The 23143-nt window shown below is 44.3% G+C and overlaps 1 protein-coding gene across 1 annotated transcript in view; it reads right to left on the reverse strand.

The window, feature by feature from the left end:
- The window catches only part of LOC124545856, a 1204377-nt gene that overhangs the window by 1032450 nt on the left and 148784 nt on the right, over positions 1-23143 (reverse strand). The gene's annotated exons all lie outside the window — the stretch shown is intronic.

A 23143-nucleotide genomic window follows, 5' to 3' on the forward strand; every position in this document is an offset into this window, starting at 1 on the left:
TTCTTTTAAATTTATTTTTTATACACAATGTCTTGCAAATCGACACAGGTCTTCCTGGAATTCCTAGAGGTACTGGACACTGTGCAAGATTATCGAGTGGTAAATAAGATTGTATAGAGTATCACAGAAGATGTTCTTACTTCAAAGAATTTTTGACTAATAGTAACCAGTGCGTCATACTGGAAACCGATTTTCAAGTTACATGAAAGAAACGTCACGCGTGCCTCACGGAAACGTAATGAGGCCGCAGTTTTCTCGAAATGTAGTCTACAAAACTCGTTGTTCGCTGACACGATGCTTTTGTCTTAACGTAACTACCGTCAACAGATGTTCGTAAAGAAATGCCGAACGATTTGTACAGTACTACTTCTTGGTGTACTGAATGGTCGCTGTCTTTAAATGTGAATAAACGCAAGATAATTTTTGCAACATGAAGAACCCGAAGGTATAAGATCACAAGAACTCACGACGTTTAAATATTTATGCATAATAATATAAAATGATAAATGTTGACATGCAATGAACACGGCAGTAAGTAGTGAGGAAGGCAAATAGAATAGTTACAATTTGTAGCGAATTTCATTTATCATGGTATTGCATGGAACATCCTCTGGCACACTAGCTGTTCCTTTGTCGATAACTTTTCCCAGTTCTTGCGAATTCGCAGCGAATTAGATTTCTCTCGGATCGGCAGTAATTGCCGTTTATTGCGCAATACTACCATTACGTTGCAAAATATGTTGCACCACATATTGTGCGAGCCTCTATACGCCTTGACCTTCAATACAATGCGCAAACCATCAATGTCGCGCTCAGATGGTCCATATTATTGCACAACACTCAGTATAGCGCAATACATACTCAGCGTGCGAGTGTCCCTTTAGGCAGCGGTCTGATGAACTCATTAACTGACCGTTGTGTGGGTACATGTTAACTGTTGGGACTGCTCATCTTGTGTGCTTTGTGACTCGTTATAGCCTCTGATGATGCTTTCAACACGCGAAGTAGAAATATTAGGCAGAAACATACGCCTGTGACGACGGCCTAACGGCCATCAAATAAACAACATCAAGCGGCCAAGTCGTTGGTGACGAAGAACAAGGTGGCAAAGGATGAGTACGGGGAAGGAAATCACTTATATCATTCTCATGGGAACCATCGGAAAATTTTCTTTAAACACTAGGATCCGTGTAAAATCTAAATCTAGTTGGCTGGACAGGGATCTGAACTCTGTTCTTCCCAAATGCGAGCCCAACATCTTAATCACTGTGTTGCTTCGTACTGCACGGCCACTCCGGCCGGCGCATCACAAAAAAATCACCAATTGACTCATGCGCAGCACTTACGAGCTTGTATGTGTACACTCTCCGAAAATGGTTAAGCCGAAATCACAGTGACTTTCACTGCACTGATTATGCCATTTCCTATTAAAAATTATCACGCACTCAGTCGTCACGATTCTCCCTCGAAGTGTCAAACTTTTAGAGATAATTCATGTATTGTTTTACGCCTTACGGACAGTGACGTCAGGACACGGCAGTAGTTGAATTAGACAACGATTAGTAAGGAAGCGGACATGAGTTTATTGAATCAAGCGCCACTCCAAGTCTGCTTTTTGGAAGGAGTGTGAATGTGTCGGTACCTGAGCGCACCTGCCCAACCCCTCCTTGCCTCCCTCCTCCAGTCGCTCCAGGCTTCTCTTTCCCTTAATTATTGATTCCACCAAAGGCGAAATTGCCCGCCCGGGTAGCCGTTCGGTCTAACGCACTGCTTTCCGGGCGGGAAGGCGTGCCGGTCCCCGGCACGAATCCGCCCTGCGGACTGATTTAGTGTCGAGGTCCGGTGTGTCGGCCAGTCTGTGGATGGTTTTTAAGGCGGTTTTCCATCTGCCTCGGCGAATGCGAGCTGGTATCCCTTATTCCGCGTCGGTTACACTATGTCGGCGATTGCAGCGCTAAAACTTTCTCCATGTACGCTTACACCATAATTACTCTACCACCCACGTAAACATTGGGTTTACACTGGTCTGGTGTGAGACGTACCCGGGGGAGGGGGGGGGGGGTGCCGGGGCGGAAACGCACAATAACTCTGGGTTCGGCGTGGGGCGGCGGCGGTGGGGTGAGTTGACTGCTGTACCTTGTTGTGGGGTTGTGTACCACTGCGTGCTACGGCGGGGACGCAGCCGAAGCATCTCCGTCGTTCCTAGGTCCCCAGTTCAATGCAAAGGCGAAATTAGGTGGACTGCGACTGATAATGAAACAGTAACAATGTGGCGTGTGCGGGACACATGTAGGTGCAGTTCCATTTGTAAAGTGAGTTGAGGTGCACATAACGGCAATTGAACGTAAGAAACAGTGCTTTCAAAAGACGACTGCCAAAAGTAAATGTACGACAAAGCTTCTATAATAAAGTTTCTTTCGATCTCAGCCTCTGTTAACAACGAAGGAGAAAGCAGTGGTTTGCATACTGTGCAGAAACGTGCCGAATTTAATGATGTACACCGCGCAGGTATCCTGCTATCAAGTTTCCCGCTACCGAGATGTGCTGTTTTAACGGCCGGAGACGTCGCCTACGACGCTTACCCTGCGGTGATTTGCCTTGAGTGAGGCCATGTCTGGGAAAAGCGATACTTCGTTGTTGCGTAACAAGCAATTATTTTCGCCACTGGTGAAAGATATACGTTACTGAGAAAGACTGTATTTGGCTGACTTATGCTGTACTGCTAGGTAATGGAAATTATGCTTCACGTAGAATTATTTACTAGAGATGCACTCACTGATGCACGTTGTAAACAAATATGTCTTAACCACCAATCGTACGAATTTTCCTTCATTCGTATTATAAAACCGTGAATATAACTCACAGTTAAACTCACAGCTCGTTTTCCATACGTCGTACAGCAACATTTTGTAACGCGTCGTTCTTCGAATTTTATGACCCGTTCCCCAACTTATTTCTATACTATGCTGTCATATCCCCTACGTTACACACATTATTTGTTAAAAATTGATTAAAAATAGTCTTGACCGCTATAAAACACAGGATGACCATAAATTACCTTTATAACTTAAGACTTTAATAACATTAAAACTATACGGTTTTCTAGATGTGAAACTCGAAGCTTTTTTTGCCTTCCAGCTGACGCAAAAGTGAACTTCAGAATGTGATAAAATATCGATGCCACAGGAGAAAACTCAGTGTGGTCTGGTGGATATAGACGCCACGATTCCCTGGCCTCACACCACTAGACTTCGTCCTGTGGGGTTTTGTAAATGGTCTGGTGTACCGAAGCGAGGTTGGGTACCTACAGAACTTGCAATCACGCGTTCACAAGGCATCTGAACATTTCACCGCGGAAATGTTGAATCGTACGTAGGGAGAAACAGAATTCCAATTAGACATTATCCATGCCACTAAGGGTGCACACGCTCATGTGTTTGTATGAGGAAATACAACTTTATGAGTTATCACATGTTAAAAACCATTATCTAATATTTAGTATAGTTTCAAAGGTATTAATTAAAGTCTTAGGCTGTAAAGATAATTTATGGGCTCCCAGACCATTTATACCATGATGGTATGCGGTGGCTCTGAATGAAGCAAGTGTAATGGCTCCACGAACTTCAGCGCCACCGCACACCAATATGGTATCAATGGACCGGAGATGATCACATTGTGACCGCAACCGATTACCACAGGAAATAAACATTTTATTGCGCTCAAGGGTGTTTTTAATCCAATTTTAAAGTATTTTAGTTAGACCGCTGATTTTGTCCACGAGAATTGTTCTCAAAAATTACTAATACTTGTTACATATTTCAGTATTTGTCTTCAGCTATACGCCACTACTGCGAAAACTGCAGCAATGTTAGTTTCTAGTGCTATTAGTTTTATATATTAGTTTTATATATTGCCCTTATCTTTTTGGCCCCTGTGTCCACACGAACAATTTCGTAAGCTATTTCTTTCACTTTAGGACTGTATCGGTGTTTATTAATTTTTCTTCCAGGGGAAAGTTCCTAGCATTCTGTGAGTGAACGAGACAATTGGTAAAACGTTTCCGACAAAATGTAAGATGCAATCAGATCATACAGTTTCAATCTGGTAAGAAAAATCTGTTCAGTCGGAAAATAAAACACGATCCTGGAAACAACAGGTGTGATGTGAGCAAGCCATCTTCCACTACATACTGTGGTGGTGGGGGTCCGACCAGCGAAGTATACAAGAAAGTCTGCGTGGAATTTGTATATGTAGGACGGTTCAAATGGCTCTGAGCACTATGGGACTCAACATCTGAGGTCATCAGTCCCGTAGACTTAGAACTACCTAAACCTAACTAACCTAAAGACACCACACAAATCCATGCCCGAGGCAGGATTCGAACCTGCGACCGTAGCGGTCGCACGGTTCCAGACTGAAGCGCCTAGAACTGCTCGGCCACATCGGCCGGCTGTATATGTAGGACTGAAGTAGTTTATTCTTCTATTTCTATATTTCAGTCTCAGTTGCCGAGGAGCTGCAAACACTTTATTCTTTTTTATATTGCTTTAAATTTTCCACATACACTATTTTAAATTCTTTCTCGGCGCTATCGTAAAATTCCTTCTTCACGTCTTGTACCTTGTGACTGAAGGAATTGTGGGTATATCGGTGTCTTGTCTTATAAAATACCTAAAATGCTAAAATGTACTCGAACGATTTACAGCTGTGTCCGTTTGAGCAAAGATGAGATGGGTTGGAGTGTGTGTGAATCTACATACGAGGGACGTTTATTAAATAATGCAACACATTTTTTTCTGTAAGCACGTTGGTTTTATTCAGGACTCCAATGCACCATATTATTTCCCACTCTTTTGGCTACAAAACTCCGTTCCATACGACGGTCTAATGCTAGCTTACTGGGAGAACTTGTTTGCCCGCATGGTACATGGCTGCATCAGTAACCTCCCCAATATCCACGTAGTGGAGTGCATCCCTCGTTGGGCCAAACAGACTGCCCCAGAAGACCGTCGCCATGGCTTTACCGGTTGAGAGTGGTGCGGCAGCACTCCATGTATTGCAGTTTTGTTTCCGGTTCAAAAATGTTCAAATGTGTGTGAAATCTTATGGGACTTAACTTGAAACGTCCCCTTAGAAGAATTAATGAATTACTGTGCTGATAAACCTCTTACATTATTTGCTTTTCAAACAGCTGAGCAAAACTGAACGTACTCAGACATTACTCTCTTTACTTATTCTGATCAACACTAAACTGACACACAATATTTCTAGCGCAACGCAATCTGACTTTCAATAATAATCCCTACAAAAGAATGGCCCTGACTACCAATAACCTATACCTTTCATGAATCACTTACCTCACAAAAATCTTCGTTACTCAAACTACTGCAATACAGCGAGCGCCAATACTGCCAGCTAAATAAAAGATTCAAACTACTGAAGTCACTAACTACTGATAGGCATAGTTAGCAAATCAAAGATTTTGATAAAGAACAAACAATGTATTTACCTTAATAGTGTTCAAAAGTCACAATATATATATATATATCAGTTCATGATATCCACTCTTACAAATTTACTGTCTCTGATGGACACACATCCAGATCATCCGCTCTCAAAACTCCGCCATTTCTCTCCCCACAACCACCAGTGCTGGCGGCTCACCTCTAACTGCGCAACGCTACTCGCTATTCAAAAATGGCTCTGAGCACTATGGGACTCAACTGCTGTGGTCATTAGTCCCCTAGAACTTAGAACTACTTAAACCTAACTAACCTAAGGACATCACACACATCCATGCCCGAGGCAGGATTCGAACCTGCGACCGTAGCAGTCGCACGGTTCCGGACTGCGCGCCTAGAACCGCGAGACCACAGACTGCGCACAGCACAGCTAGTGATTTTCATACAGAGCACTACGTGACGTTACCAACATAAAAACCTAAACAGCTTACTTACATCTTTCACCTCGTCGTCGGAGCTGAATCGCTTTCCGGTCAAATGTTCTTTTAACCCAGGGAACAGATAATAAGTCACTGGGCACCAAGTCAGGACTATAGGATGTGTGGGTGATTATGTTCCACTGAAACTGTTGCAGGGCAGCAACGGTTTGCCGAGCGATGTGCGGGCGAGCGTTGTCATGGAGAATGTGCTACGCCCTTGCTCAACATCCCTCTTCTCCGGTTCTGAATTGCCCGTTTGAGTTTTTTTCAGAGTATCACAGTACCTGTCAGCGTTAATTGTGGTCCCAGCGATTCAGCTCCGACGACGAGGTGAAAGAAGAGGTTCATAACTTTCTGAACAGCATGGCGGCGAGCTGGTATGACATGGGCATACAAAAACTGTCACAGCGTCTACAAAAATGCATCGACAGAAATGGTGACTATGTCGAAAAATAGCTATATGTTCAAGGTGAAAACTGATGTAAAGCATTGTAGAAATAAACGGGTCTATGTACTTATAAAAAAAATAGGAGACCTTACTTTTGGGATTACCCTCGTATCTTAGAAAATGAAGCGAGTCTAGCATTGTGCGAGCGCAGTGACGGAATCGCCTGCTAGGGGAACTGTAAATTGCTGCCACTCTTTTGTTAGACGGGTATGGCTTCTCTTAGCTACCGAGTCGTACTCTCCGCTGGGAGTATGACTATTACACTGCTAAATCATAATCACTGTGGACACACAAACCGGTGGCCGGTCCAGCCTCTATATGGGCTGAGGTGAGAGAACCGACACGGTGCTATATAGTGTAGTTTCACAGAGTGGGAGGTTGACCGCCTGATGGACGAAGCCCCGTTCGTGCGGCGCTTTTGTTGTGGCAGAAGTCGGGCGCCCGCGTAATGGGATACGGTGGCGACACACACACACAAAATGTTTGTCGCCTGCGGTCGCGCGCCGCTGTGTCCGCCTGCTGTTATCTCGACGAATAGGCACAGAGCGAGAGAGCCCATCGTCGCGATAATCTCTGTGCCGCACGCCGCGAACTGAGTAGCAGGCTAGCTAGCATGATCTTTTCGCAGTTGTTGAGACATGGCACAAAAGGAATCCTCAACGGGACTGCATGTATCCATACGTCAGGTAGGTGCTGGGCAAGGGGGCCGAGACGAAAGAGGCGGCCCAGACCAGTTTTGCCAGATCCAGTTTGAAGAAAATCGACGGGACAAGGACCTAAATGTCGGGTCACAAACAAAGATACAAGTTTTCAGTGCTCGTTATTCTAAACCATGTCGCTAAGACCTGGCCGGCCGTACCTGCCCCTTCCGTGTTTTCCCTTTTTGAAGTTTGGTTTTAACGTTTCAAAATTTGTGTAGTGCTCAATTTGTTAAATGGTATTTTATTATTTTTCCACATCACCAATTTAGAGCCCACGTTTATTAAACATTATTACTTCCAATAATCGCTGCTGTCATATCCCCCAATATTGACGATTCCTCCTGGGACAGAGAAATTGGTACAGTGGTGCAACGGTACTCATAAGTTCCGTTCATCAAACGGTGGCAATAAAAAGTATTTTACAAAAAATAAAATTGGATTGACGTCTCTGACTCAAAGCCTCGTCTACAAAAATCCTTAATAAAAAATCTAACATAGATGGTTTAAATACGAAAAAAAACCACGCATAATAAAGAATTGTACATTTATGCCTTTTTTTAAGAATAATAATGTAACTTTAAAACATAAGACGCACCGATTTGTGGTCTTGTTGATGTAGTTCATGTACCATGTGGTTACAATTAAGGTGCAGCTACTCACAGAGGTCCAGTGAGGGCTGTAATTATCGTATGGCAGCGAAACTTAGTAGGTATGCCAATGCGCTTATGTGGAACCGATTTACGCAGAAAAAGAACAACAGTTCCAGTTTTGGACTTCAGATGCAGATCTGGCGCTTTACAGCATCTTGTCGCCGTTTCCGGAGCTCATGCTGTACAAACTGTATCAGTGTCGGTTCATAATAAAGTCAACATTATGCGTTCCTCACTTCTTTGACAGTTACTGCCCATATTCCATTTCTAATCTATTACATATGGAAACATTTCCATACGTCTTTTTTGCAGTCACAGCGCCAGATTTGCACCTGGTGGCCAAGATTGGAACTTTTTTTCCAGGGTAAATCGGTTCCCTATTAACACGCCGATTCTAGATCTGAATCTGTAACCGGAATGTAGAAGTCATACAGTTTTCAAATTGTTAACGAGAAATTCAGTTACATACAGGTTCAGATGCAATTGGCACTATATGGGAAACCTTAAACGTTTCTGTTAATGCATACGTTTACTGAAATGAATACGTGATCAGCGCGAAAATGGCGTTGACGCGCATCTATCTCCTAGTACCACTTGGAATGGTTTATACGAAACAGATCTATAGGCGACTTAAATATTCTTTTTTTAAAAAAAGAGTAAAAGCTGACAGCACTGGTATAACCATGATTTCACGTACAACAAATTCATGTTCTTCCTCTATTGTCCCTTCTACTGCACAGGTTCAATGCAGTCTGGTATATCGTTTTCTGCGCTTTGTGAGACACTGTTCAATACAGGTGCAGTACTTCGCGAGACACGATTAAACTCAATGACGAAAATGCAACCCAAGAGACAGGACAACAAAAAAACCCTCGAAACTTGTCAAGTATTACTGATTTTCAGTGCGTTTCATTTGCAGTTCAGTGCCACATCACTGTCTTGTCAGCCATAACATTTTCTATGGCCATCACCTCCACCAGTGCTGGAATGAGTTCGATCATACAGCGCTAACCCTTCTGCCTCCAAACGGCGGATAAGCCACACTTCTTTGAACGGCAAAGAATGTTTCTTATGGACACAGACGGCATTAGGCATTCGCGAAATGAGGCGGAGTCTGTACTGGACACACTTGCGCTTTGATAAATTTTACTCGTTATGGGAGACGAGCAGTTGTTTTACGAAATCCGTCAGTGATGAGTACCTGCTGTCGGGAAGACGAAGTTTTTTATTTCCTTTCGCAGAAGTTGGATCAAGATGAGTTTTAATTCCGATGCGCTAATCGTCGTCTACTAAGAAAGTTCTTCGGAAGTTCATTGATGATAGCTTAGTTACACAGCTCCATTACTACTGATGAAGCTTAACACAAAAAAGACTGATAAGATAAAGCGCAGTAAAACTTGCAGTACTGACATCTGGTATGTGATTCGGTGTTACAGCTAAAAACGTTATCTGCTGGTCATTTGCTGAGTTTATCTCAGTTCCATCTTGTTTGGAGTTTTCTCTTGTTCTAGATTAACAACATTATATAATTTATTCATTTGTACAGACATAAACGCTTTGCAGATGAAGTGTAGTAAGTTCACAAAAAAAGTAATAGACGCATGCTTCAGTTAGAGAACGGAAGAAATGGGAATTTAACTTAGGGCGATATATAAGCTCAAATGGCTCTAAGCGCTGTGGGACTTAACATCTGAGGTCATCCGTCCCCTACACTTAGAACTACTTAAACCTAAATAACCTAAGGACGTCACACACATCCATGCCCGAGGGAAGATTCGAACCTGCGACCGTAGCAGCAGCGCGGTTCCGGACTGAAGCACCTGGAGCCACTCTTCCACAGCCGGCGATATACAAGTCATCAGAGATTAGTCAAAAAGGAGCGAAGGAATCAGTCTTGAAATTTCAGAAGCCGTCCGTTTGGCTTTCGTCGCACGATGTGGGGAAACCAGAGAATGAGGACGAGGATTTGAACCTAGTTCCACCAATGTGTCGGGGGTACGTCGCTCGGTGCAAGCTTTTGACGAAACGTATGAAAAGTAGGGTCACAGTTTCTAACCTATTGTGCTTACACTGTGCGTGTCGGAAGGAATGGAAAGTTTCTTAGAAATACTAGAGGCAAGAGAAAGACGGTAAATTGATATGAATTGCAGATGGCGACGCCAACATTGGTGGGTGTCATACTGTAGCTCTTGTAGCCGAAACTAACTAGTTGATGGAACTGACAGACCGCTGAGCAATAAATTCGACCAGAAGATGAATAAAACGTAAATGAAAATGCAGAGCATCAGTGAGAACGGAAAGAATTTCTACACCTAAGACACATACCTCGAAGACACGACCACAGAATATGTGAAAGATAGTAAATTGACTCACAAAGATGCAGGTGGACTGGAAGACAGCCTGGATTAGAGTAGAATGTGAACTTTCACGGCCGGAAACGTTATGCCATTGTTGAATGAACTTCTAGAAATACTTTCCATCTGTATCTGTAGAGGACGTCGTCAAGGGGACTTGTGACTTGTATGAAGATCCGGTAGACAGAGAGATGGGGGAGAGGAGAGGAAGAGGACAGAGAGGGGTGAGGAGACGACTGAGAGAGGATGTAGGGGAGAAGGAGATGGGAAGAGAGTGGAGAAGGAGAGAATGTAGGGGGATAAAGAGATGGACTGAGAGGGGGGGAGGATATGGACAGGAGAGACAGAGACAGAGAGAGAGTGAGAGAGAGAGAGAGAGAGAGAGAGAGAGAGAGAGAGAGAGAGAGAGAGAGAGAGAGAGGTGAAGATGGAGGGAGGGGGCTTGAGGAGATGGACATTGAGGGCAGTGTTTGAACAGAGAGAAGGGAAGGAAGTGAGGGAGGAGGAGGAGATGAGGAGAAGATCGAGGAGTGGGAGGATGAGACGCATAGAAGGAAATAAGGAAGGAAGAATAGTGTTTAAAATCCTGACGAGAACGAGGTACCGGAGCACAAGCTCGGATCAAGGAAGGTTGGGGAAGGAAATCGGCGGCGACCTTCCACAGGAAACATCTCGACATTTGGGAATACTGCCGTCGGGATGGGCAGATGGGGATCTGAACCGTTGCCCTCTTCGATGCGAGTCTGGTGAGCTAACTGCCGCGGTACTTCGCTCGATATAAAGTATTGGAGGGTGAGGTGCAGAAGTCAGGTGGAAGACGGAGAGGGGTACGGAACAGGTGGAGAGGGTATGAGGAGCCAGATGTAAACGGAAGAGGGTGTGAGGAGGGCAGGCAGGTTTAAAAGGGAGACTATTTGATGAGGCACGAGGAAGTGAGAAGGGGTGTGGGGAAGTAGAATGAAGATGGGTTGGCTGTTACGAAGCAAGTGGAAGAGGCAAGAGAGAAACAGAAGTGAGAGACTTAAACTTTTCCTAGTTATTTTGAAGAAACAACAGAAATTCAGACACATGCGTGTGCAGTATATGTGACATACGCGTAAGCGCGTAAAAGCGTGGAATAGAGTACGTCTGTATCAGTTGTGGCACTCCGGTGCTTCGCGCTAGACCGCCAGCGGGCGCCCGGTCGCTGGGCCCTGGCGGGCTTCCCCGGCGGCGCTGGCGGTCTGTTTGTTACGGCTTCAGCTGGGCGGCCGCCCCAGACCGGACTGCGCTCAGCTCTGCTCCGCTGTTGTGTGCCTCTGCACCGCCGCCGCTGCCGCACCTGCTGTGCGGCGCTTCACGGGTTTCCCGCGACGGCGACGCCGGATTAGCTCGCCAGCCGGCCTGGCCTGGAATGCAGCCGCTCTGTCTGCCTTCTGACGCTGCGCTGAGCCTCCGCACACATCCACTTAAGTCACGGCCTCCGGTTTGCCCCAACTGCATTGCGCTTTCTGTTCGTTCCTTTGTATTTCTTTAAAACATCCAGCCCTTTAAATGCGTGAATTTACTGTGTCAGACAACTGTCCCTCTGCAACAATGCAACAATTTTTATTCGTTTAAAATTCCATTGCTGGACAAGTGAGAAAGCCTGTGACAGAAACTACTCTACTTGCAATAAAAGTTGTTTCTCCGTGAAGGCGGCGAGAAAGAAACCTCATACTGGCATGAAATGTACTACCTTCATAGTTGTCCAAATGACTAGCATTTCAGCGCAAGGCCATAAAGTAGGTAGACTATCTATACTACTCGCTATTAAAATTTGTTATACCACGAAGAAATGCAGATGATAAACGGGTATTCATTGGACAAGTATATTATACTAGAACTGACATGTGATTACATTTTCACGCAATTTGGGTGCATAGATCCTGAGAATTCAGTACCCAGAACAACCACCTCTGGCCGTAATAACGGACTTGATACGCCTGGGCATTGAGTCAATGAGAGCTTGGATAGCGTGTACAGGTACAGCTGCCCATGCAGCTTCAACACGATACCACAGTTCATCAAGCGTAGTGACTGCCGTATTATGACGAGCCACTTGCTCGGTCATCATTGACCAGCCGTTTTCAATTGGAGACAGATCTGGAGAATGTGCTGGCCAGGACAGCAGTCGAACATTTTCTGTATCCAGAAAGGCCCGTACAGGACCTGCAACATGCGCTTCTGCATTATCCTGCTGAAATGTAGGGTTTCGCAGGGATCGAATGAAGGGTAGAGCCACGGGTCGCAACACATCTGAAATGTAACGTCCACTGTTCAAAGTGCCGTCAATACGAACAAGAGGTGACCGAGACGTGTAACCAGTGGCACCCCATACCATCACGCCGGGTCATACGCCAGTATGGCGATGACGAATACACGCGTCCAATGTGCTGCTTTTATCTGAAAACTTTTCAGTTTTACAGGCTACATAAAAAAAATGATCTCACCACATAGTACACGTATTCACATTATGATTTTCAAACAGGTTTATAAAGCCAATATGCGTCACTAGTTCTTTGAAATCCCACTTGAACAAAAACCTCACATTAGGTATCTCAAATTGGCGACATGAACTGCTGGCATACATTTGACAACACTTTCGTAGCTGTTCCATTGACATATTGACGGAAAGCCTACTGTTACGAATTGTATCGTACCATTCATCATGGCCATATCTACGCTGTCACCCGCTTTCGTCACTGACTTACGTCTGTCAACCAGAAGACGAAGAAGTAAAAGACCGACATCTTTGTTAACAACTAGGTGGGTATGCAGTATGGTTTCTTCTTAGGAGTCAGGAGTGAAAATTTCGAATTTGCACTCACAGTCAGATGGTGTTGCAGTCAGTCAAATATTGTTTTGGTTGTGTTGGTACGTGTTACACAATAACGGAAGTCAAATGTCAACCTGAACTGCCTGACAAATTTGTTTATACGGCTTCTTAAAAGCTTGTTAAGTGAGTTCCGTTCAAAGGGCTGAGAAACTACTCTGATGTTTTTCCCAGTTTTACTGGGTTTCCACCAAATGAAGTTCGTCAAAAATTAGCGAAGGTTTTTAAGGAATCTGCTTCTTCATTTTGACCCGTGCGAGACAGTGCATTAGTACAACAATGGATTGTCATGCACAGGGATACCTGTTCAAATCCGCATCTCGCCATACACGTATATTTTGATATTTTGTTTTCGTGTATAATTTTTGACTCCGTCGCTTCCAGATCTGGATCTCTTACCTCAATCTGATGTATTTGCCCTTCTGCATCATCCCTGAAAGTTTGTGACGTCGTCACAGAATCACCCTGTATATGCCACACGTCTCCTTCTCTTCCCCTTTCTGCTCTGCTGTGTTCATCCGCGAGTATCTCACCCCCCCCCCCCTTTCCCTTATAAACCCTGTAACGAAGTCCACAAAATACACCGTTCATGCAGGGCAGCCTACGGGAGTTAGCTGGTAATTAGCCACACTGTATTACCTCCCAGAGAATAAACAGTAAGTGTACCAAATTTTGTTGAATCGCATCCAGTGGTTGAGGGGATGGTATGAGACAGACATACATAAACACATACATCCCTATTATGATTAAAGTCAAACATTCAAAACGCTGTAGAAGTAACATCACTGGTCAGAATGATGTCAAATTGCAACGGAATGTTATCGGAGAAGGGGGAAAACGTATGGTAGAAGAAGAAAAAAATAGCGAAAAAATTGATCAATAGATGGCGCTGTGTGTGTCAGAAATCGTAAACGGAAACACTTGTCATGCGCACGACCCATTGAAGTTCGTATGAACACGCCGGGTACACGGTTTCTCCTCCTTCCGCGTCTGAGACGTCCGCCACGACTGTCTCAATGCAGGATCGCACTCTGGTTGTAAAGCTGTATTACAACAATGATGACTGCGCACACGTCGCTCTGCAGAAGTTCCGGACACTGAAGGGTTTGAAAAAAGACGTTGGTCCTATGACTACTGTGGGTCTGAAGAAAATGATTCGGAAATTCGAAAAGACGGGTCTCTTGGTTTGCAATCTGATAGAGGGAGGAAACAAATTGATTCACCGTCAGTGGAAGCAGTGGCCACAGCAATGCAGGAGGAGACAAGCTGTTGTGTGCTAACATTTGGTGCACGGAGAGTTGCCCGAACACTGGACATGCCCGTGAGCGCTGTGCGTAAAATCTTACGAAACTCCCTTCTTTGCTATCCATTCAAAATTACTCATGTGCGCGAGTTTCTTCCTGTTGACCTTCCAGCAAGAGAGACCTTTGTTTTAGGATTTCTTGCTCACGTGGAAGTGGACAATGATTGGCCGTGGAAGATTTTGTGGACAGGCGAAGCCCACTTCCATCTGACAGGATATGTCAATACCCAGAATTGTCGAATATGGGACACGGAAAATCCACACGCAAGGCAACCAGTACCACTTTATCCCGAAAAGGTTACTGTGCGGTGCGGATTTACGGCATCATTTATCATAGGCCCATACTTTTTCGAAGAGACAGGTGCTTCCGGTCCTGTTAGCTGTACCGTAACTGGTAAGCGCTATGAGTGTGTTTTGCGCAACAACGTCATTCCAGCTCTCCAACAGCGTCGATATGTGGATGGGATCATTTGTATGCAGCACCTTCGCACATTGCAAATCCAGTTAAGCGGCTGCTGAAGCGCCATTTCGGAAATGCTAGAATTATCAGCTGCCATTTCCCTACAGTCTGGCTGTCCCGATTACCTGATCTTAATCCTTGTGACTTCTGGCTGTGGGACTACCTGAAAGATCCAGAATGAGATTTTCACTCTGCAGCGGAGTGTGCGCTGATATGAAACTTCCTGGCAGATTAAAACTGTGTGCCCGACCGAGACTCGAACTCGGGACCTTTGCCTTTCGCGGGCAAGTGCTCTACCATCTGAGCTACCGAAGCACGACTCACGCCCGGTACTCACAGCTTTACTTCTGCCAGTACCTCGTCTCCTACGTTCCAAACTTTACAGAAGCTCTCCTGCGAACCTTGCAGAACTAGCACTCCTGAAAGCTGTGAGTACCGGGCGTGAATCGTGCTTCGGTAGCTCAGATGGTAGAGCACTTGCCCGCGAAAGGCAAAGGTCCCGAGTTCGAGTCTCGGTCGGGCACACAGTTTTAATCTGCCAGGAAGTTTCATACCTGAAAGATGTTGTATTGAGTGTTCCGATTGTAAACTTAAGTTGCATTAAAGGCACGCATTGTGCAACACATTCTGAACGTGACTCCGAAAACACTTCGATTAGCTGTGGAACATGCTGTGTCTCCGTTTCAACTCACTGGACTCGCATTCGGGAGGACGACGGTTCAATCCCGCGTCCGGCCATCCTGATTTAGGTTTTCCGTGATTTCCCTAAATCACTCCAGGCAAATGCCGGGATGGTTCCTCTGAAAGGGCACGGCCGACTTCCTTCCCTAATCCGATGAGACCGATGACTACGCTGTCTGGTCTCCTTCCCCAAAACAACCAACCAACCAACCGTTTCAACTTCTTGTAGAATACGGAGAAAACGGTGAACAGCATATTGGACATGTTTTGCGCCAGTCAAACGGAAATTAATTATCCAATTTGATTTTGAGTGATGCTTTTTATGTAGTTCTTGGTCTCAGGACAATTAGAAACCGATTTCTTCCATCCGGTGTGATATGACCTTACCGTTGTGGATGGGTTTACGTAACTAACAGTATCACACATATACACCCATGCACACTGAGTAGCACAGTTTGTTTAACGTCAGACTTACACTTTGGGCATTGCTGTATGATTCATTTGTCATTAGGCGTCGACCACTCTTAAATTATGATGCTTACAGCGCCATCTATTGCTACATTTTGCGACTATTTATTTTCCTTCTGCCGGACGTTTGTTTCCTATGAAAAGGATGTTGCCTGTGTCCCTCCTCAATACGAACTAGTACTACATCTCAAATGACCTTACCTCGGCAGCCGAAATCATTCTCCTTATTTTTTTACCCGTACCGGACTGGGTTCCTGAAGTCGAACGTTGCTGTGTTTCTTTTGAAGATAATCCACGAGGAAGATGGCTGAAAGCCATGGTCACAAATGTAAAGATCTAGAAAGCACACATTACTGTGTTGGGAGATTAGTGATTAAAAATGAGGGAAATAGCTGACGCTAAATGCATATCAGAAGAAAGAGTACCGTACATACTATGGGAAGAATTAACCTATGAAAATGCATTGTGCAAGAGGGGTACAGCATTAGCTGAGTGCTGGGGAAAAGTAAATGAGAATTTGAATTGTTAAAAAAAAGTCAGTTATTTTGTGCCCCGATTATTTTCCGCGGATCAGAAGTGGGTCCATCAACGCACGCCAGAAAATAATTACTATTTAAAATAGAAAGAAGGATTCCATTCTTTGGGATTGTTGCAGAAGTCGTTTTTTTTGTGGGGGCGGGGGGGGACATTGGAGGATCCATTGTTGTTGGTTACGTTTCAGAGACCAGTTTACACTGCAGGCTACTGGAAGCACTTAGTGATATTTTTCCTTTGCATATGTGGGTCCACAGCCACAAAGTGTTTTGTGAAACAAAACGTAGTCCTTAGTAGGCTGTACAGTTATTCTTCATTTGTTGCGCGAATGGCCAATTACGACTCTGAGTCTTTTCCAGTACCTACAAAAATACATGAACATGGACGAGTATTATATTAAAATATATACAGCGTGGAATATCATTAACCATAACTCTAATTTTGTTTACATTCCATACAGCCAGACTTTCTTACTTATTCATAAGCGCCGGCCGCGGTGGACGAGCGGTTCTAGGCGCTACAGTCTGGAACCGCGCGACCGCTACGATCGCAGGTTCGAATCCTGCCTCGGGCATCGCATCTCGTGGTCGTGCGGTAGCGTTCTCGCTTCCCACGTCCGGGTTCCCGGGTTCGATTCCCGGCGGGGTCAGGGATTTTCTCTGCCTCGTGATGGCTGGGTGTTGTGTGCTGTCCTTAGGTTAGTTAGGTTTAAGTAGTTTTAAGTTCTAGGGGACTGATGACCGTAGCAGTTAAGTCCCATAGTGCTCAGAGCAATTTGAACCATTTTTTTGCCTCGGGCATGGGTGTGTGTGATGTCCTTAGGTTAGTTAGGTTTAAGTAGTTCGAAGTTCTAGGGGACTGATGACCTCAGAAGTTAAGTCCCATGGTGCTCAGAGCCATTTGAACCATTTTATTCATAAGCAGTACGCTGTATGCCTTGTCTGTCGTGGCAAATGATCGAAAAAACCATTTCATATTCTCATCCATAAGTGGAATAATACGTCTGCATTGCTATCTGCGATCGAAAACATCGTACTAGAAGCAAATGACCAATTCATCTCATGTCTATGCCACAACACGTAAGGCGTATTGCGCACTCCTTACGAATACTTGTAAGTAACAAAGGCTGTCTATGAGTAATGTCAACACAATTACAGTTATGATAAATGACATTTCAGATTACATATATTTTAATGTAATACTCGTCCTTGTTCATGTATTTTTGTAGGTGCTGGAAAATGGCAGAGTCGAAATTGAGTGGGAGGTCAAGGGAACGTTCTGCCCAGGGCAACGGTTGAACACGCTCTGTCCCGAGGTACGTCAGAAAAATATGCAGTACGTTGTTGAGAGACAGTCACGGAGACCACGAAGATACGGCACCGCCACCGACGTTAATGAGCCAGAAATGTAACGGCTGCTGTCCAAATAACAGGCTATGCGAATCAGAGAAAAAGGAAGGAAGGAAAATTGGAGTTTAACGTCCCGTCGGCGAATCAGAGACGAGCGAATCAGAGACGATGCTGTCTTGTACAGTACTGTTCAAAAGTTTTCTATCACCTATCAAAACTATGGATTTGTAGTTGAAACAGAAATTTCATTTTGAATATTCTATCCCCAATCTGGCAATAAAACAAATATAAACATGTAAAGACGAACGGCCTCTCTTGTGTATCTGACTGGTTGTTCGTTATCTCTGACGGTGTTACTGAAATAGGCCTCATCCCTTTCGCTGTCTGAAAAGCAATCAGATCGATTTAGTTTACAGTACATTGTGTGCATCTAGCACAGAAACAGATAACTGGAATTAAAAAAAAAAAAAAAAAGGTGCTGTAACTGTATCTCAGCATCAAGGAGGCTATTCTAGTAAGACAGTAGCAACAAAAGTTCAGGTATCCGAATCCTACGATAGTGAATACGTCGCAGCGATTCAAGCAGACTGGTGCCAATGCAAGTCTGTTGCTATCTGGGAGACCCCGATTAACATCATACAGGGAAGATGAGTTCACATTTCTACAGAGTAAACGTTAAAGGACTCGTACTGCACCTGAAATTTGCGAAGAAGTAAATAGTATGCGAGCAGCTCCATCTTTGTCCCAACACTACAACGGTGTCTTCGTGAAAAAGTTTTAAATGGTCGTATAAGCGGCCAAAAAAAATCCCTTATTCCGCAAGTAAAGTAAGGTGAAATGATTGCAATGGGTACAGCAAGATAAAAACTGGAGCGTGCAGCAATGTTCCAAGGTATTATTCAGGGACGAATGTAAGTCTGAAGTATTTGGAAGTCATCGTTGAATGTGTGTTCCTCGACTTCGTGGAGAACGTATGAAGAGTCAGAGCATAACGCCAACAGCGAAGCATGGTGGATCTTCGGGCCTCAGCTGCCTCGTTATCAGAGAGTATCTTTCATCAATGTACATTTTGGTTATTGTTCCATGAAGTATTTCTGTATTTATGACATGACATTGGTTTTCCAGAAGCCCTGGTCTGTAGCAACAAATAAAGTTTGATTTTGGTTATTCTTACATGTTAAACAACTTGGTCATTACGATTACGTACTTGCCTCAAATTCATGAAAATCTAACATTGATTATTCTTGCATTAACCCACAGAAATATCATTTACCTTTCGTCATTTTAAAAATAAAAGTGCTGAAAGAAAATTCTTTTTCATTCTAAAGTTAAGTAGTTAGACGCTAATGTTGATGATAGTTGGGGGTGGGGGGAGGCGGAGGAAGGGGTACTAGTTAAGATGCATTCAGGAGTAATAGTCTCAGAAAGCTTCTATGAGAATTCAGCAACTCCTTCATGTGATGAAATACCTGTCCATATAATATTTTGATATAGAATTGCCAGCCTTCATATATTGTAAGGGATTTCCTGTACTTGAGGTTTAAAAAAATTATTCCTTAAGGACCTCCTAAGGGAGGCTAAAATTTATTATTTGATTTTTTGCACTCCATATCATTTATCTAATTCGTGAAACTCAACTGTCAAAATTCAATGTTAGGCCTATACATATATTGCTGATCAATGTATTGAAGTATGAATTTATCTTATAATCTGTTTGTCGAAATCATAGCATGAATGTCACATTATTTATTTAGTATCAGATTATGCATTTTAGTTAAATTTGCATTATTTGAAGGAGTTAGTTGAGCAGCTAGGTGATATGGGCAATACGACTTTAATTCAATGCTTTTTGTCATCAAATGTGCAACTTTCTTTTCATCCACGATCGAACCCAGTCCTTCTCGTAGCATTACGTCGTCGTTCTGTGCTTCCCCTAACGACTACGGCGTCCGCTGTCACGACAAGGGCTCCGTAGACAATTGCGTACTCCATGTCCAAAATGTTGTGAATCGTAAAGTTAATCATTTGCTGGTACCAGCATGACGTAAAACGAACACTTTAGTCCACAATTCTGTATAATCATTCCGTAACTTCATTCTAGCCGCTCAAGATAACAATAAATGCTTTATAAATACTAACCTAGCCCTCCCAGAAGTTTCAGTATGAATGCTTTACAAAAATATCACTCTCAACTTCGTATACAAGATTGCAGTTTCGAATACGTACCCTTGGAGGGTTAGTGCAAACTTACAGGTTAGATGTATTTAGTAATAGGGCTAACGAAAAAGTTGGCAGTTCCAGACTTGTACGCTTGAGGTGCTGGTGGAAGTTTGTACACGAAGGTGTGTCGTGTAGTACCTGTTTTACTGCTGGGCCGTTTACAAGAAGGAACAGCGCCCGTGGCTACAGACGGAAACACGTCACAGACTGGTCGCACGGCGCAGCTTTCCGCTGCTTAGTATTCAAGGAGGCACTCAGCCAACCCCGCCGACCGTTAGGGAAGCCCCGGCCGTGCGCACGACTGCTGTCGCCGGTGTCGCCAAATACCTGCGCTCCAGCTCCATCCGTGGCGCCGCGAGGAGGCAGCAGCCAGTGCAGGCGCGCCTACAGGCCGTGTAGCAGCCGCGGGATCCGAGGCCAACGTCCCACTGGAAGAGGTCTTTTCTCCAATGTCATTTCCCAAGAAGAAAAGAAAGAGGTCTATACCTGGATTTCAGATGCACGAAAATTTTATTGCATCCCACATAGGGCCTTGTTTACTAAGTTGAAACTAGATAATCGTTGTGGAGCTGCTCTGGCAACAGCCTTAAGCCTTGTTTATCTCACAGACGTAAAGTCGTACAGGTATAAGGATCCAGCATCGTACAATAAGACAAGCTGCAACACGGCACGCCACAAGGATTCATACCAGGGCCAATGTTGTTAATGGTTGGTTGGTTGATTTGGCGGGAGGAGACCAAACTGCGAGGTCATCGGTCTCATCGGATTAGGTTAGGATGGGGAAGGAAGTCGGCCGCGCCCTTTCAAAGGAACCATCCCGGCTTTTGCCTGAAGCGATTTAGGGAAATCACGGAAAACCTAAATCAGGACGGCCAGATTGAACCGTCGTCCTCCGTGTTGTTAACGACATAAGCTCAAACAAATACATTCTACAATTCGCAGACGACACTACGTCGTTAGCCAGTGGAAAGGGAACAAGCAGTCTGTTAGCAAGCATATGTTCAGCCCGATGAGAGCAGGCATTAGTTTAGCGGTAATACGATGGAAACAAGGGTAAACAAAACACAAAGGTAGAAATGTAGTGTCATTGACATTGGAGCAATGAATCAAACTGGAACTCTTTAAAACTCTGGCCTTCTACGTCGACTGAAAATTAACTTGGAACGAGCTAACTTCACATCTGTCGGTCACGCTCTCGTGAGTCGTACGTCTTCTGAGGAAACTAATCTGCAGTGCACTAGAACATTACCTAACAGCCCGCTCCGCCCTATTTCGCCGCCGCATCAGTTATGAACTGCTGATATGGGGCCACTCTGCAGGATGCAGCAAAGTGCTGCTGCTACAGAAGAGAGCAGTGCGGATCATTACTTCAAGTGACACACGGCCGCGCGGGATTAGCCGAGCGGTCTCAGGCGATGCAGTCATGGACTGTCCGGCTGGTCCCGGCGGAGGTTCGAGTCCTCCCTCGGGCATGGGTGTGTGTGATGTCCTCAGGTTAGTTAGGTTTAAGTAGTTCTAAGTTCTAGGGGACTGATGACCTCAGAAGTTAAGTCCCATAGTGCCCAGAGCCATTTGATGGTTGGTTCAAATGGCTCTGAGCACTATGGGACTTAACATCTATGGTCATCAGTCCCCTAGAACTTAAACCTAACTAACCTAAGGACATCACACAACACCCAGTTATCACGAGGCAGAGAAAATCCCTGACCCCGCCGGGAAGAGCCATTTGACTGTTGACCTTAGCAGTTAAGTCCCATAAGATTTCACACACATTTGAACATTTTATTTTTCAAGTGACACACGAGTTATTGTAACCACATCTTTACTAAATTAGGTGTTATGACCGTTTATAGCCAATATGGGTTCAGCAACCTCACACGTGCGACTGAACTATAATACATTCAGCACGAGGTGTCCAGTTCACCTCCACATCTACAGCTACATTCTGCAAGCTACGTTATGGTGTATATGTACGTGTACTACTGTCGCTCCCCTCCACTTTTTGTTTCCTGTCTCAGTAGCAAGTTATCTGCGGGAACAAATACTGCTGGCGAGCCTCCGTCTGCGCTCGAATTTCCCTAATTTTACGTTCTCGGTCTTTCCACGAGACGCGAAAAAGTAAGCGACCACATAATTCGTTGACTCTCCTACAACAGAGCCGGTCTTCTGTTTATCATTCCATGACGTTGGCAACACATCCTCAAAATCACTCCAGAATTTCTTCGGGTGCACACTTTTATTGGGGTCAGATCTCAAAACTTGTCTGTGAGTGACATGCAATTTCAGTTGAGTCAGAAATCGAATTTCGGCTGTGCGACGACAGTCAGGAAAGATTAAAAATAAATTTACTGATATCTTTCAATACAAAAATTATTTCATTTTTCGAGTACAAAGACAGCTTATCCTCTACGCTCATAATAAATCTGCGGAGTTCGCCATTTAGTAATCATGTAAATCAGAGCTGTTATCCGCTTTTGCACAAACTTCTTAATGGCATCTTCCTTAGGCTTGTACTTTTAACCTGACTGGAAACTACTCCGCATTTCCATTTGTTTTCTTTTCCCCAGTACTCCTCAAAGAAGGCCTGTTTAAAACTTTCCATGCTGTCATATTTTTCTAGTGTCCCCATACAGGAGCTTCTCCTATGAAACTGGACAGTTTCCTGATGAGAGTTTTGTACCAAGTTCCTTGAGATTCAATAGAGAATTTATATATTCTTTTTATTTTATCATCCGTCTCCGAACTAGTCTGATGCGACAGCAACGACTACCGCAACGAGGTGTACCAATCTTAGTACTGAATACACATTCTTTGGAACTCATGAGAAGTTATTAATATGATTACTAGATGATAAGAAACCGTTCTATCTCCATTTCGCTTTCAAACAACCAGAAGCTCCGTCAGATGGACGTCAGGGGTGGCTTTCCTGTCTTTGTAAACATTTGGAAGAACTTGACGTCCCACAACTCATGTCACAGTTCCTTTTCCCACTGTTTTCTTGCATTTTCACCCGTTAGGCGGCGATTTTTAGCGACATTACGCACTCTCGCGCAGAGAACACTAATGAGAGGCAGCTAGCTGTGTTACACTCCTCGCGGCTTGGTGGCACGCCAAATGAAACAGGAATGGCGACAGTGTGGCTCTTAAAAATGGAATACAGGCATCTGATAGAAATTTATA

This window comes from Schistocerca americana, chromosome 8 (assembly GCF_021461395.2).
Source record: "Schistocerca americana isolate TAMUIC-IGC-003095 chromosome 8, iqSchAmer2.1, whole genome shotgun sequence".
Lineage (NCBI taxonomy): Eukaryota > Metazoa > Arthropoda > Insecta > Orthoptera > Acrididae > Schistocerca > Schistocerca americana.